Genomic DNA, 10,947 nt, shown 5'->3' with positions numbered 1-10,947 from the left:
ACCTGGAACTTTCACTGTTTTCTATACTTGCGCAGCTATATTGGACATCCAACTCCCACTCTCCAACTTCACAGGGCGGCCGTGTTGTTTTTCTAACCGGGAGCTAAATATTCATTTAATTTCATTGCAGTCAACTGTGTTTAAAGAAATTATTTTCTTTAAAAAAAAAATAGAGACTCTAAAAATGCTTTATAACTGGCACTAAATTCACTTGACTTAAACTAGAATGACTGAATGTAACTGTATTGTGACTTAAACAAAATGGCATTTCAGTCAAAACACTAAAATAAATCTAAATTTGTTATTAAATTTAGGATTGTTTTGGACATAGAAAATGTAGTGAATGTCAATGCAAATTGCTGCATGCCCAATTATTAATATCTTGAAAGGGTTATTTTTGATGCTTAAAACTAATTTTTATGCACCCAGAAAGACTTAAATGCCTCATCCACGGATCATCATACAGGGCATTCCCTTGCAGTGTAATTGTCATTGCAATCACTGAACCCTAAAATTATGTAGAAATAAATCCCTGTCAGCTTAGGCATCTTGGTTGTATGCCTGGTGCTGAAATAAAGATTTTTCATCTTCACATGACTACCTGCCTCTTTTCTCCATCTCACATTCTTCAAAACAGCTGCTGCCAGAATCATGAATCCTTCAAAGCACAGGGCATTCCAGTCAAATCATAGATCTGTGTGTGTCATGAAATGGCATTCCTTCCCAAGAGAGATAGAGTTTAAAACTTGTGACTTGTGCGCTCTGCTGGTAAATGAAATTTGCCATGACATTCAGAAGAACTTTACCGCCTCCAAACCTCAAATCTCTGAAATTGACTCGACAGCAGGCAAGCTGGCAAAGCCTTTCAATTAACATTCCTTGCTGTGAGTTTCAGAAACAATGGCAAAGTGTTCCAGTCTTCAAATCTGCCACAAATTAGGGTTAATGAGAACATAAATTATGATACCTTTCAACTGTGTAATTGTATGACTGTCTACGCTGGATAAAAAGAATATGAGTGCACCCTGAGAAAGCGACTAATTGGTCTTTTATTGTCCTAAACTTGCAGCGGTGTATTGCTGTCAAGCTACGCTCCGAGCATTTTACTACGTCTGTAAAGTTTTATTCTTATTGCATTTTGAATAACTTACTGTATCATTTGGCCTATATTATGTAAGATTGTGTAAAAAAAACAAAACACAATCCAACTGATGAACATTGAGGCACCCCATTAACCAACAGTGCTATTTGGTTAGATAAGTGAGAAGAAAACAAAGAAGAAAATAAATGATAAACCAGAAATCCCAGACTATTTTCTAATCAGTCTAATCCAGACTAGCCAATCAGCTGTTTTAAAGAAAGCAGATAAATCTCAAATAACCATACTGGAAGTTTCATTATAATAAATTTCTGTCATAGGGCTCTTGTCTCACTACATACACTATATTACCAAAAGTATTGGTCTGTCTACTTTTAAATGTACATGAACTTTGATGACATCTTATTCTTAATATTTAAGGTTTAACTTGTTGATGGGCCCACTGTTGCCAGCAGTGGCAACTTTAACTGTGAACATCTTCCCACAAACCCAGGACTGCAGCATCCATTCTAATTCATCCCAAAGGTGTTCAAGAAGTTTGAGGTCAGGACTCTGTGCAGGTCAGTCAGGTCTCTCCACACCAACCTTTATATACCTGCAGCCATGAAAGTGATGGTAACATCAGAATTAATTGATTTGGTGGTGTGACCTAAAACCTTTGGCAACATATTGTATGTTTTTGCTCCTTAAAATCAATTTTTTATGGCTCTAAGCATAAAGGAGTGAAACATACTTTTTGAAACATCAAGCCCTGTTCCATATATGAAATATATAAATCATTTAAGATGCACACCTGTTGCTTACTGTACAGTATATTTTGTGTAATGGGATGAGGTGTTTTCAATTTTGTGTGCTACTACATTAGGACAGGGTATGTTCATTTTCATCTTGATGTTGTAGTCCTGTGTTCTACTTTTTTTCAGCGATTGCCTGACCATCTCATGCTGTTTATCTATACACAGTCAACCACTTCATGCATTTAGCATGCTGAGGTAGGGAAATCTTTATCAGTTCTTACAGAACATCTGCGTAGTGTACAATAAGATTAAGTGACGTCACTATTGGTTTATTGCCAAGATATTTGAACAGCCTGGCCTGGCTGGAGATCACATTTCATATAGTATAGCATCAGATGCATAGAAAATGCAATGCTAGAATGTTATTTCCTGAATGAAACATATCTATAACAATGCATGGCATGTACACAATAGTATAACCAGAGTATTAGTAGTTGCTGACTCAGTGTTGTAGTACTTACAAAAAAACATTGAAAAACAATCTTCAACATCCTTGAGTCTGCATTTGAAAAGAAAATGTTTAAAATATCTAAACTAAAGGCAGCAAATCAGACTCCTAAATGTTGTCTATTGACAATGAATTATATAATTATAGTAGATAATTATTTCTTATTTGTCATTCAGTTTTTACAACTGTCACTGGCATTTCGGTTTGGGGATGCATTTCAGACAAATAACATACAGCAGAACCGAGTTTACAGTCCCACCACCCTTTTTTGTGTACCATCATGCTTGTGAAATATGACCTTAACATAAAATCAGACAACTTGGAGTGAACATATAAATACTGCCTACCTCTCTAGTGCCTATCACAGAAGGCAAGCACAATATGTCTGTACTCACTAGAGTCCACAAAAGCGTTGCCTTTCTGCATGATAAAATGTAGATTAATGACCTTATCTAAAACTCTTGATAAGACAGCTTTAAAATGCTTAATAATTAAGAAAGATAATGAACTAGCAGATTGACAGAAATTATAAGAAAAAGACAACTGAATACCTCAAAGGTTCTAGCAATTATGCAGGGAATAAATTCATGCAGGGAACAAAGAGATGAGCCAGAAAGAGTAAAACGTCTATTAAATTAATTATATTCAAGGTCAGAATAATAAAAAAAAAAGAATTCATAATGGTTTAAAGTAAAGCTAAAAATATATATCAACAAGAAATTATTTCATAGTTTTTGTTTGAGGATTAATTGTTTTTGGATAAAATAAGAAAGTTGCATTTCTGGAATAGGTAGTCAAACATATTCAACATGTCGAAGACTTTTTCTGTCACTAAAGATGACGAGTGCAGACCACTGAGTCAATACTTTGCAGAATCACATTTAGCGCCTTTTGGAGTATCTTTGTTCCAGCTTTGCACATGTAGACACAGAGATTGTTGCCCATTCTTTTCTGCAAAACAGGTCAAGCTCAATCAAATTGATTGGAGAGGATCTGTAAAAATAAATGTTCAGGTTTTGACACATATTCTCTATTGGATTTGGTCTGATCTTTGGTTAAACCATTCCAGCACATGGATATACCTTATCTAAACATTTTCTCTATAGCTCTGGCTGTATGTTTAAGTTCATTGTCCTGCTAGAAGGTAAACCTCCACCCAAGTCTTAAGTCTTTTGCACGTATGGCTTCCAAGTCTTTGAGGCTTGAGAAGAAGCCTGAAGAGAGGCATCCCTTCTTCATGATGCTGTCATCGCCATGTTTCAAAAACAAAGAAAGAACACATTAAAACACACGATACACAAGTAGCAGCCCAATGTTAAAACAATATAAGACAGCATAAACATAAACCAAAGAGAACTAATATAAAAATGACATAAAACCAACTTACAGGGTGTGAAAATGGCAGGGTAAAAAAATATATGAGTTTTTAGAGATATAAAAGCAGACGCCTGTCTAAATTCCAAGGGCAGATCATTCCACAGTTTGGGAGCTGCTACAGCAAAAGCACGATCTCTAAGTTTACTCTCAGTCCAAGGCACAGTAAGGAGCAGCTGATCAGCTGATCTGAGAGTGGGTTGGTGTACAAGGCTGCAGCTGTTCAGAGAGATAGGCTGTAGCAAGGCCATGGAGGGCTTTAAAAGCAAATAAAAGAATTTTAAAATAAATCCTAAAAGGGATGGGAAGCCAGTGAAGGGAAGTTAAAATGGAGGAAATGTTCTCAAACTTCTGAGGGCCAGTTAAAAGATGAGCTGCAACATTTTACCCCTTCTGTAGATAAGTGATGGACGAAGTCCTGAACCCTACATAAAGTGCAATCCAGTAATCCAGCTGAGTGTTAATAAATTCATTTTAACTGTAGCACCACAATGTAAGATTATGCAAAAAACAAATCCAACCTTGAATTGAGTTCCTTGTGTCCTTTATTCTTTCCTTACATTTTTTGGTCCATGTATCTTTCCATCCTTCTGTTGTTTTCCTTCCTTCTCTCCTCCCACGCTTGCGTGTGCCTTTCCGTCATTCCTTCTTTTTTTTTATTATGTCCTTTATTCCTTCCTTGGTCATGTCTTTCATTGTTGTCATTTTTCTGTGCTTTCTCGGGTCCTTCCTTCCTCTCTTCCCACCTTACATTTGTCATTCCATGTGTTCTTCCCCCTTTCCATCTATCGATCCATCGATCGATCCATCGATCTATCGATCGATCGATCCATCGATCCATCCATCCATCCATCCATCCATCCATCCATCCATCCATCCATCCATCCATCCATCCATCCATCCATCCATCCATCCATCCATCCATCCATCCATGAACCTTGCAACAAGACTTACTGCAGAACCTCCAAAAAGGCCCACCATAGAACCTCCATCATCAACTGTGGGCTTTTCCATTTCCTGTTTCATGTTTTCTTTGTTTCATGCCAAACCCACCAGAAAGTCACAAATTATTCAGTGGCAGTGGGAGATTTTTCTGCTGCATTAAACGATTTGTTTATTTTAAGGCTTTTTTTTTTCCCACATTTTTACCAAATATGTCTGTGTATCAGTTTCAGTGGGGCAGCACTCTAAACTGCTGGAATCACATTAGGAGCCAGGTTCACGCAGCAGCAGCGGGTTAATTTGCTTTCTTATCAGCTGTTCAGAAGAATCCTAATGAATAAATAACAGCAGTGTTTAAACTTTAATCCTCTACGCTTTAAAAAGCACAAATATTTGTTCTGCCTTTTTTCACAAGAAATGCAAGGAAAAAAAGCTAACATAGCTGTTAAAGAACAAACAACATATATTTCGTCATCTGATAATAGCTATCAGAGTTAATGCATGCATATAAAACTCAGTTCAACAAGCCTCAGCTTAGTTTTATGCAACCACTGCACACTTGGCACACAGATCTTATTTGCTGTGGAAATGTGGCATGTTGTTGTGGGAAACTATGACTCTGTGAGGATTTCACTGACACACTTCTCTTGATTTACTGTTCAGTCAAACACAAATGGCAGATATTGAATGTGTGCTGTAGCACTCTCTTTCACTGTCACAGGCACATCTGAAATGAAGCTCTAGGCAACATTAACATTGATGTGACCAGTGGCAGCCTTCTGTCACTTAAGCAGGATAATGAAGGCATTATGTTAGATATATGATAGCTGAAAAAAGCTTTTGAGACACTGCCTCTGATGCTGGTGCACCAGCTGCATAGAAAATTCCACCATAAAGTACAAATTAATAAAAAGTTTGTGAAATTTTGCTGCAAGCAGAATATGCTAAATATTTGAAGTCAAGCCATTAACGGGATAGAAACACGGAGAGGTTTTCATGTGGACAGGATAAAATAAGGTATTTAACCAGTTAAACTTTATGTAGACCTGTTTGTTGATCGGTATGCTTTAAACCTACTTCTGTCCAAGCACTATTACATATCCGTTTTTAACCCTAACCCTTTCGGTAGTTAGGTGTAGTTAAGGGTCTCAAACTGGGCAACTCCAAAATGTTTGTATTACTTCCAGTCAGAAGAAAAATCTTTGTAAAATTAAAAGATCACCTTAAATCTAAATCTGCCAGGTGTATGAATAATTTAGGGTTATTTTCAATGGATTATTGAGAAGCAACTGCAGCAATCTCAGTTATAACTTCATTCAGTGGTATATTATTTTTTGAAAACTTCATATTACACCCTGTTTCCATTGTTTTTGGTTTCCCCTACTGCTTGGTCAGTTGACTCTTAGGATAAATAACAGATGAACTCCTACTTATAGATGTTATTTATATATAATAGTGTTTCTTTACAAGAGACTACGATTAGATAATAGTATATATTTAAGAATGGAGAATTGCTAAATCTGTGTGAAATGTCCCTACGACAAAAATGAATTGAAGCATTGCTAAAATGAAATATCCAACGGCAAATTGCTTCTTTTTGTGTCTGAAAAAGTCGGGTACAAAGTGGCCAAGAGCCGAAATGACCAGCACCTGTTGAAAGCTTTTGAGAAATATTTTTGCAAGCAGTGAGTTATGAATTCTTTCTAGCCTTCCGGAAATGAGGGTTAGGGTTAGGGTAATTATTTACTATTTTTACAGTATAAAAGAGCAGTTGTGCTGAAACATTTCTTTCATTATTTTAAAACTAAGACAAAATTATTAGAGTTGACATTTTAGGCTGTCTTTAGCATTTTTTATTTACGATTAGCCCTGTTATGGTCAGAGGAAATAGATCCTTGGCTTAACTCTGAGATTTCCTAATGTTTCAGACATATTTAAATCCAGCATGTACCATTGCAGACAAATGTTAAAAGCTCAATAAGATAAAACTAAGAAATGTTGCTGTCTTTTGTTTAGCCTTCTTACTGTCTGTCTGAACCATTGCTCTCACTCTTGCATTCTGAATGAACTGCAAACACATCTTAGAAAATACATTTTCCTTTTGCGTACCTTCTTACATTTATCTGCTTTGTTAAATTTCATTTTAAACATCTTACTGGTGCTGAGAACATCTATTTTTTTTCACTCAGTAAAGGCTTCACACTGAAGACTGTTTCTGACCTGGTAGTGCTTAGATATGGTGCGTTCACTGATCTGGATAAAACACTGGATTTCTGAGTTTCCAGTCGTCCACTGGTCATTCCAGATAAAACTGAAAGTTGGCTTATTTTGGTAACCAGATGAGTTCTCTCTATGTATCTATTACTGATAAATTCTTTCTGTAATAAATGTTGAGAAATGTCCAAAAAGACCCAACAATACTGCAATTTATAGCCTATTTTCTACTGCCACTTAATCCCTGAAGGGTTTCATGAGGGTTATATCTTTAACCAAAAAACCTTCAGACAAGATATTAACTGCTCAAAACGTCTCTGCACAACCCCACTATAAAAAAATCTAAACTATCAATTTAAGCTCAGTTCTGCTTCTAGTTGCTAACAGCCAAATTTTCCAATTTGCTACAATGTTCAAAGCTTACATAAGCTGTACAATTGCAATAGACCCAGCTCCTGAGTCAGTTAGCACTTTGCTTAAAATGGCACAGGTTCTTTTGAAATTATTCTGTTATTACAGGTCCACCATTGACATTTCAAGCTCTTGTTCTTTTATTTGCTCTCAAACCATTTCACTTCTCTCTTTTTCTGATTAACAAAGAGAGATGCCCACCGTTTCTCACGAAATCTTTTTCCATTGCCTTGGGCGGGCGTCACACAGCAACAAATGGGCCAGACCTTCTTCCAAATAGATTTAGGCCTGGGCACTCGGTTTCACAATCGCCTAATCTGGGAAGTCAGGTGATGATGGGAAGCACAGTGTTGTCAGGGGGACATGCTTATGGTTATATTCACCATCAGCACATATGCAGGGGGTGCACCAGGAGAAGGTGGTGGAGAAAATGTCAGGAAGGACACCATAGTGTGATGTGTGAAGGCGTCACAAGAAGAGAGACATGATAAAATAGATTGGTGCAGTCTTGTTTTATACGAGCAACTTTCAGTCTCATTGTTTGACTTAAACTTCAATGACTTGAACAGTGTTACTGGTTAACAAAAATTTGTTTGGTTAAGTTTATCGGTAAATTTTTATTGAAGTTTCTATTGGGTTTAAACTATTGCAACCTTAAAAAAAGAATGAGATACCATAATTTTTATATTTTTGTTAAAAAAAAGGTTAATCTCACATTTTGCTAAATATTATAGGGAGATATAATAACTGGAAATAAACATTTACTTGTTACTAAAGAAAATACTGTAAGTCTAAATAACTGTTGAAGCAAACTAAAAGTAAAAAGACAGTTAAAAAATAAACTATATACTATAGGGGAACAAAGTTAGCATGGAACACAAGTACTTTTCCTACAATTTAAACCCAACTAGGGTCAGACAAAGTAGATTATGCTATAAATAATGTAGTATTTGGTGTTTGTATATGTTGATACAAAGCACCCATCTATTTAAAAGTGTAATTAAAAATAAAACAAATTGACTGAAGACCTAAAACCTATTAAATGTTATGTATTGGAGGTTTGTAAATTTCAAACTGCAGATGTGAAAATGCTCCAGGAAAAACATCCTGTTGACATGGACTCAGTTGAACAAATGTGGATTTCTTTTCAACCAGACCCATCAAAAATTACAGATCTGTGCAGCTATCTGGAGGAATCTTACACTGAATGTAGATGAACTCCTGCTGAAACACAGCCTCTCTTTATTGGCCTCCAGGCAGCTTTCCCATCTTTGACTGCGTTAGCTCCAGTCATATAGTTCCAACTATAAGTACGGTCAGACATTCATACATTGCCTTTTTTGGTCACTCTTAGTGCATGGCTCTGGCTTAGAAATGTGCTCCAAACTGAACCTGAAGGCTTAAGATGTAATGTGAAGAAACCATGGGAAAAAGACAACAGAAAGGACTAAAGATTCAGAAGCCACCTGGACATTCAAAGAACTCTGTCAGAACTTCAGAGATAGAACAGTAAAATATTCACCTGCTTATGACAGATTGTTTGTTAAATTAAATTAAGTATGGTTTCATCAGACCATAACAATATCTCCCAAAAGGTTTTAGAAAATTACACCATTGTCTGGATGTTTTCTTTGGGGAAGTTTCTTAGCTTTTCATTTCTGCTTTCAAGTCCAAACAAATGGAGAGCACAGGATATTGTTGTCACATGTGACACAAAAGAATGTAAATTATTTATCATAGTCTCTACCTAGGGGAGTGTACTCTAGAGATCCCCTGTATTCCCTAGGACACTTCTAGAAAGTTGATCTGACCTGTCCTGGTGCTGGCCTTTTGGGATGTATGGAGGCTTCTCACTTTAGATTCAGACAGAGATATGATGCAGAGAGTATGCACTTAGGAAAACGTTTCTGAAAGTTTAAACATTCTTCCTGGTATTCTGTCCAAGTTACTGACTGCACCATAAGGGAATTTATCCCATGTAATCATTTCACAGGATAAAAGCTGTTATATACTGAGCATTCAACATTGGACTTCATTATGAATAATTATGAAATATTCTAAGTAAAGGAAGAAAACTGAATAACCTTCAAGACCTTGTATTTTGTCACTTCACCTGAAGCTGTAGGTGGCTCTATACAAACATATTCAGGGAATATTGTTTAATAATTGTAAGAATTTTTTTTTATTTTGTCTAGACCAGGGGTCATTTAGCCAAAAAGGAAGTGAGATTTAGACTTTCCTGGTTTGTACGTGTGCGTTTGTTCGTGCACTCTGAGAGGGATTAGGGACACAACGGTTTTAATCTCAGATACAGATTATTAAACGGATTTCTATGAAATACCAGACTACTGTGTCACAACTAACAAGATCTCTCCTTAATGTGCATTTCGCGAAACACAAAAATATCTTTTTTTGATTTACTACTAATACGTAAGTCGTGGTGATCTGGTAGACACAGAGATTTGACAAGATGGTGGAAGTGAAAGAGCAAAGGGGTCATTGGCTTTGAATCTCCTTCAAGCCTTGTTAGCACGCCCATGTTAACACGCTCTTGAGATCGCTCCTGGAAGGATTTTCACACGTTGACACAACTCTCAGTTGGGAGCTTCACAGCATGCCCTGTAAACCCTAAAGTGATTATAAAAAATATTTTCAGCTCTCTTTTCATTATTTTGTTGGCCATATGTGAAAAAGTAATTGTCCCCTAAACCTAATAACTAGTCGTGCCACCCTTGGCAGCAAAAAAATGTCATCAGGGATTTATAGTAGCTGGCAATGACTCTTTAACATCGAAGTGGAGACATTTTGAGCATGATTGGCCTGTTTAAGATCATTAAACATCTTTTTAATCATACTGAAATCAAGACTTTAACTAGGCCACTTCAAAACTTTCTGTTTTTTTGCCTTTCATGGGTCACAAACTGATTCTGGACAATAAGCAGAAGAAAACTGAATTAATGGTTTCTTCAATTATGACAAGTCATCCAGGTCCTAAAGAAGCAAAGCAACCCTAAACTATCAAATTCCCACTACTGTGCTTGACTGGTAGTTTTACACCAGCTGTAACTGGCACCACACCTTCCAGAAATTTCTATTTTCATCTTGCCAGTCCACAAAATATTTTCTTCTTAGGTTCGGGCTTTTTCAAGATGGCTTTTGGCAAATGTGAAATTTTTTTTCAAATGTGTCATTTTTGTTCTTTTAGTCAGAAGTGGTTTTGACCTTAGAATCCTCCCATGGATGATATTTTTGCCCATCTCTTTCCTATTGTTGAATAATGATCTCTGATCATAACAGAGACAAAGTGAAGCCAGCTGTGATTTAGATTTTGTTCTAGGTTATTTTGTGACCTGAGTTGTTGATGCGCTCTTGGAGTAATCTATTTGGTCGGCCACTCCTGGGGAGGTTCATCACTGTTCCTTGTTTTCTCCAACTGTGTGTATATTGGCTCTTGTTGGGTTTAAGAACTCTACATGTTCATTTATGTGAAAACACATCTCAAAACTATTTCTCTTCGTTGAGAATTTATTGCAGTCAAGGTTTGCTTGCACTAGGTCTCTTCTTCTGTTCAACTCACTGTACACACACAATATCCAAAAACACATTATTCAGTGCATACATGTTTTTAACAATGGATGAAATTAAACAAAATTACAATGATT

At 36.5% G+C, this 10,947-nt stretch overlaps 1 long non-coding RNA gene across 1 annotated transcript in view; it reads left to right on the top strand.

The window, feature by feature from the left end:
- Positions 1–1,317: 1,317 nt before the first annotated feature.
- LOC124861896 overlaps positions 1,318–10,947 on the top strand; it is a 28,010-nt gene continuing 18,380 nt past the window's right edge. Inside the window, exons 1-2 of the long non-coding RNA XR_007036788.1 lie at positions 1,318–1,659; positions 2,023–2,091. This is a non-coding gene — a long non-coding RNA (uncharacterized LOC124861896). The remainder of the gene's footprint in view (positions 1,660–2,022; positions 2,092–10,947) is intronic.

This window comes from Girardinichthys multiradiatus, chromosome 24 (genome assembly GCF_021462225.1).
Source record: "Girardinichthys multiradiatus isolate DD_20200921_A chromosome 24, DD_fGirMul_XY1, whole genome shotgun sequence".
NCBI lineage: Eukaryota > Metazoa > Chordata > Actinopteri > Cyprinodontiformes > Goodeidae > Girardinichthys > Girardinichthys multiradiatus.
This window is presented reverse-complemented; position numbering and strand designations above follow the sequence as displayed.